This window comes from Phodopus roborovskii, unplaced genomic scaffold (genome assembly GCF_943737965.1).
Source record: "Phodopus roborovskii unplaced genomic scaffold, PHOROB, whole genome shotgun sequence".
NCBI lineage: Eukaryota > Metazoa > Chordata > Mammalia > Rodentia > Cricetidae > Phodopus > Phodopus roborovskii.
Window position 1 is genome coordinate 46,936,112 of NW_026126433.1, and position 6,508 is coordinate 46,942,619.

At 46.1% G+C, this 6,508-nt stretch overlaps 1 protein-coding gene across 1 annotated transcript in view; it reads right to left on the reverse strand.

Moving 5' to 3' along the window:
• The window catches only part of Akt3 (AKT serine/threonine kinase 3), a 218,029-nt gene extending 213,058 nt beyond the window's left edge, over nucleotides 1–4,971 (reverse strand). Inside the window, exon 1 of the mRNA XM_051186382.1 lies at nucleotides 4,843–4,971. The gene's annotated coding sequence lies outside the window, so the exon portion shown is untranslated. The remainder of the gene's footprint in view (nucleotides 1–4,842) is intronic.
• Nucleotides 4,972–6,508: the final 1,537 nt, after the last annotated feature.

Here is a 6,508-nt window from a genome sequence, read left to right on the forward strand (position 1 = left end):
CCGCCCCCCCCAAAAAAAACAACAGAAGAAACTAATTTATATGCCAGGACAAATACATAAGGCTGTATCAATTTTCAATGGGATATGCAGGAAAATAAAGAGACAGACCTTATAGATAATTTGTCTTATATTTCCAATAACTCTAATCTGTTCTTACTTGGAGTTGTTACCCTATTAACTATCTCTCTCTTCAGAATACAGTAATAACATTGTGGATTTTTTTTTTTCTGAAACCTGGAACTTTTAGACAAATTGTCAGATCTTTCAAATTACTAATTCCTAAAAGTCAACTTTATAAACTTAAAAATACATCCACAAAAACACAAAGCATTTTTCCATTTTTCTCTATTTAGGACATCAATGTACAATCTCAACCAACATATCCATTATTAAAAAGCTTGTGCTCGGGGATATACCTAATATTCTGATTTAAAACACTGGGGCTATGCTTATCCTCTGCTTCACCTAAACCAATAAACCAGATATTGATGAAGCAGTCCCCTTTGCTTCTAAGGTAAAATGTTGCATATCTGTATATGAAGGCACCTATGACAACAGGCTGAGGACTGCTACTAAAGAATACTGGCTCAACTGGCCATTTGATTCAATATACATATAAAATTCTAAAATCTGTCTCAAGTGCCTCTCAAACTATAAATGAAAATAGTTAATACACACATACACACACACACACACACACACACACACACACAAAACCTATCTACAGTCCACTAAACGCTAAGAATTAACCGCAGACCCCCCACACACACAGGATTAAAATCCCTGACAAAGTTCATTTCAAAAAACTTGAATAACTTTTCACAACCCTGCTTTGCTCAGAGTGGTGCTAATAATGCCCCTTTAATTCTCTCTATACCTCTACCTCCTTAGCTGCAAAGAAAATGTAGCATTAGATGCTTGATAGCTCTTACAGAGCTAATATTTAAGATTCTTAACATTGAAATCTACAATTGACTTCATACAGAAATGGTATTATAGATGACAATAATGACTATGTACAGCTATGCTCAAAATTTAATATACAGTTAATACAAAATATCAAGTAGCCATTCAACTCAGATCAAATCCAGGCTAATCTCCATTATTGGCTAAATTCTATCTTCCTTCTACCTTCCAAATCCCCCAGACGCACAGATATAGTCAGAGGTTTTCTTTATATTTAAGAGAGAAAATCTCATCTGAACATCTTTTGTTTTCTTCTAGTAAACCTTTTTATTTTCCCTTCAGAATTCAAGGAAGATCACCCATTTAGAAATGTAAAATACCTTAAAAGGGCAATAATCTTTAAATAAATATATTTAGATAGTTTTTATAAAACACATTGATAAGTCAAAAAGCATATTATTTATTCGCCAACTACTATTTGAAGATTCCCTTGCAGAAGAAATAAATATACCTCTAACTGGATGAAGTACACTAAAATAAAATGTGTAAACAATTCAGGTATTTTGACATTTGAAATAATTAAGGTGAAAGAAATGTTAGCAGCTTAATCAATACAACTTTTAACACTATATTAACTTGATTGCATGGAACTTATAGTATAGAACATGTGTGTGTGAGATATATATATATATATATATATATATATATATATATATATATTCAAAACTTAGCAGTGTCACTGTGGACTCTAAGAATGGGTACAAAAACAGGAAATTTTAAATGAAGTGACTTTATGCTATATGGAGTGTTTTCTCATGTGAAGTTCACTTCCAAAGTGCATCAACACTGTTCTGAAGATTAGATGAAGTACAATATGTAAAGCACATATAAGCAACATCTGGCATATGACAAGTGCTCAAAGGGTAGTGGCTAGAATTAACTGGAAATTGAACCTAACCCTATCAAATGTTAAAGACTATAACACATCTTTTTACATTAGCCTACCTTTGCAAAAGGATATGCTATACTAAACCAAGATTAAGAATAATACACATGATGCTGAAATATGGAGCTCAACAGCAACTTTTACATTACTCAAAGATTTTAACATAAAATTCCCATTAAAAATATTTGCAATACTCAGAGTAACTTGAAAATGCAGTCAAATTACAAAATAAAACAAATAAAATGATTTTTTTCATCTTGCATTTTATTGTGTAAATTTAAAATGATCCCAAATTGGGTCTTCTTCTTAATACTACAAACATAATCACTATAAAGCCAAGATCTTACTATATCATGATTCAGATCCAATTAACACATTAACAGGAATCACCTTTTCATCCCAGGGACAAATTCTTGAACTTATAGACAAAGTAAAGTATAACTAGTTATCTCTTCATAAAAATATTCAAAGTTAAAACAAAAGCTAAACTTCTAAAACAATGTATGACACAAGTTCCTCTTTAGAAAGAAGCCTAAACATTTAGAAACTTTCATGTTAAAATCAAAACCTGAAGTTTAAAACTCCTAAACACCTACACTGTAATCCATGCTAACTTTTGTTCCTGAAGTTTAACCAAGACTTTAGATGTACAGTGATTCTGAAAAACAAACTTTCATGGCAAGATCTTGTAAGTGAAGGGCTAAAACCTTATCTCTCCAAAGCACACTCCTCATCTTAAAATTTGTTCAGTGAATTGAACCTTATTTAAAAAATGTTTTAGTTAAAAATTACATAAACAAGCTTACATTGTTGGCACACACCTGTAATCCCAGCACTCAAGAGGATCCGGAGCAGGCCAGCCCAGGCTACAGAGTAAGTTTCATGGAAGCCTAAGCTACACAAGGGCACCCCTCTATTCCAAAATAATAATACAATTACAAATATAAAAAGTTCAAAAGAAGAATTTAATATCAACTCAAAACAATGTCAAGGTTTAAAAAAAGTAATTTTAAGTTAAAAATTATTCACTCATTACAGAAAACCTAACTATACAGGACAAGATTAATATGAATAACAATTTCATCATTTTTTGAGATAATGACTTTTAAAAACTGTAAGAAAACATGCTACTGCAAATATACAGAACACCCTACACCAACATTTATCCAAAAGCTGTCACATTCAAATGACACTTTAAAATTAGATCCTCAAGCTACAGATACTGGGGTCATTTTTTTTTTTAAGTTATCATTAAACAGAACCAAGACTTCATATTGACAAAAGGAATAAAAGGCACTTTTGAACTGCTCTCGAATGTAACTGATTCTAGTCATCCATTCTGGAAAACTAGTAATTCATGAAGATACTTTTAAAAACTGTTTTAGACAACCATCTTCTGGAATATTCAGACCCATCTTCACGCCTTACACCATCTTTACTGGACTCTTCCACCTTGGACTTTTTCAACTTTCCCCGATATGAATACATAACCTAATATAAGGGTTCCTGCCATTTAAAAAAATGCAATAGCTGCCTGTAAATTTATAGTTCTACTAAGAAATATGACCATGCTTTACCAAATATGGAACACATGTCTAAACCAATGATTTGAGACAACTATCAATGTATTACATATGAAGTCCTTGCTCTATATCCCTTTCAGGACACATTAAAAGTGTGAAAATTCTATTAATAACAGAACTTAATCAATAAAGATACACAGGTTTTATGGTTTAGTCTCTACCTGTAAACTTTATCAATCACAACCCTTCAATGCTTTTAATCAAAATATACTACACTGGTGAAAGGAGTTTTACTTTCATAACGTTGTTTTGATGGAGATATGAGAGGATTCAAGCTTTAATTTATGGGTAAGCATTTTGTTGTTGTTGTTGTTGTTGTTAAGCTTTGTAGAGATAAACAGTAAACACCACTACTGCAAAAACCTGGCCCTGCAGAGAATCAGTTATCTCTAACTTAAGTGTAGACTCCCAGGAAATCCCAAACAAGGGGCGACCCCGCCTAGCCATCAGGACTATCACTGCCACCAGCTTAAGCTTCAACTTCGGGCTTCCAAAGGGCCTCACCAGCATCCAGGCTGATGCAGACCGCTGCGCAGGAGGCAGAGGTGGACAAGGAAGAAGCTGGTTTGTTTACTTGCAGCCTGAGCCGCCTTCGCCGCCAGCAGCGACAGCATCCGTGGATCAGCCAAACCCAGCATCTTCCGCACATTTCTATTCTTAGCACACAACTCCCTAGCGGATCAAAACCCCACTACTAATAAAAACACAGACTTGCACGTTACCCACCTCGCACACGCACACCCGCACCCCATCAGCACCGTCCTCTCCCGGGCGCCGGCGGGGTGCGCTGAGGTGGGGTGGGTAGCTGTGCAAGGACGGAGACCCCGGGGACGCCGGTACATCCTAGCCCGCACTCCCGCCACATGCGCAGACGGCCCCTCCCCCCCAACCCAAACACCGACTCGCCACCGGCTGCTCGCGTTACATAACCTCGCCGCCGCCCCCTCCCCGCCCCGGCCCGCCGCCCCCTCCCCATGCCGCGCGGCCCGGCGAGTGAGGATGAAGGGACCGGGCTCAAGCTAAGCAGAGCCCTAAGGCGCCGGGCCGGGCCACCCGACCACGCACGACACGGTACCGCTAGGCCGGGAACACCCCCTCCCCGGCCGCCCGCGCACGACCGCCGCTCCCCCCGACCCCCAAAGCGAGAGGGTGTCGGTGTCACCCACGCCGGGCATCCCCCGGCCTCCACCTCCACGCCCCGAGCCCCAAAGTCTGCGGAGGGAGAGGGGAGCCGGCTCCCCGCCCACGCCCCCGGCGGCCGCGGTGACACCCAGACGCCCCCGCCTCACCCACTCCCGCCGCCGCCGCCCCCTCCCGAGGGAGGCAGGGAGGGAGCCGCGGGGCCTTCGGGGAGCTCGGCGGGGCGGGGAGGGGAGGGGGGCGAGAGCTGGGGGCGGCGGCTGTTACCTGCAAAGGCGGCGGCGGCGGCGGCCCCGCAGCTGCTCGGGCGGTGGCGGAGGATGGAGCGGGGGGGCGGGGGGAGGAGAGGGGGCGACTCGGGGGTCCCCCTCCCTCCTCCTCCCCTCCTGTCCTCCCCCCCACCCCGCTGAGCCTCTGGCCCCCTGGAGCCCGGTGCTGCCGGCGGGAGGGGAGACGAAGGCTGCAGGGGAGGGAGGGAGGGAGCCGGCCGGGCGGGCGGGCCGCGGCGCTGGAGCGGGCGGCGGCGGCGGCGGCAGGCGGGAGGAGGAGGGCGGGCGGCGGCGGCGCGGGGAGGAGGAGGAGGCGGAGACTCTACTTGGGAGTCGGATATCGGCTGCGAATTCAATTCATCACCAGAAAACACCGCACGGGCGGGGGCCCGGGTCCAGCTGCCCCGCCGCCGGGCGGAGGCTGCGGGCCGAGCGTGCAGGGCCGGGGGCCCCGGACTGCGGCCTCTCCTCGCCTCGGGGGCCTCAGCCGCCTCCCCGCCCCCTCCTTCCTCCCTCCGGGGGCTGCCGCCGCGGGGCTTGTTGTTGACTTTGAGGAAAACTCCTGACGTCAGGGGCTGGCTCTCCGCGACAGGCGGCAGCGGCTTCCCCGCGCCCCGGCCCCGCTCGCCGCCTCAGCTCGGCGCCCCAGCCGGGCGCTCGTCCCCAGGCTGCCCCGCGCCCCTCAGACCCGCGGCGACCCGCGCCCCTCGGCCTCCTCTCGCGAGAACACCGCCCCGCCAGCCCGCGCCGCGGGGCCCGCGTTCCCGCCGGGAAGTTGTGGGCTTCCCCGGGCCGCGTGGCCCTCGACGGGGTCCCCGAGGCCGGCTTTCCCCGCACACCCACCGCACCGCGACGCCACGCGGCTGCGGGCCCAGGCCAGGGAAAGTCGCTTTCACCTGCCCCTGGCTGGACGAGGCGGACTCGGGGCCCGGGCAAGCCAGGTATCTGACCCTCCCGGGAGACGTGGCCGCTCCATTCCAAGTGCCCGTCAGCACGTGTGGGCTTGAGGTCGCACTGACAGCCCGAGTTGCTCAGAGTTACCTCCTTGTGAGGGATGCTGGTGTCATTGACTTTGGGCCACTAGGAAGACGGTTCTCGTGAAGTTCATGGCTCAGGAGAGTGAGTACTGTGGAGACTGGTTTTTGGGAAAATGACCTATTTTACCACATGTCACCCACTCCGAGAAGTCACGAAAGTTTAATTTTCCTGATAACTGTGTCATCGCTTCTGGAAACACCTGGTGATCCGATATTAATCCTAGTGGCTCTAGTCTTGGAAGAACCCATTATTCTGTCCCATTGCAAGAATCTGTTTAGTGCCTTGGGCTTGTTCCTGCACAGTATTTCTTCTGTCTGTCCTGCTTCTCTGGCTCTATCGTTTTACACTACACCCCCGTGTCTATATAATGTATCATGTCTGTACATGCTGCACAGCTACCAGTGAGCTGACCGGGTCCCCATCAGGACCAAAATCTCTGCTAATGATGTCCACCTTCTAATGGAAGACATGGATCCTTGAGCTGCAAAGACTGGGCTGACATTTTAGAGGTTTATAGCTCTAGCCAGAGAACTGTAGTTTATGTCTGAATCTTAAAATCCAGGATCAAATAGCTCTGAGAATGTACGTTAGGACTTAACTGCTCTATTGTTTTCCATTAGCCCAGC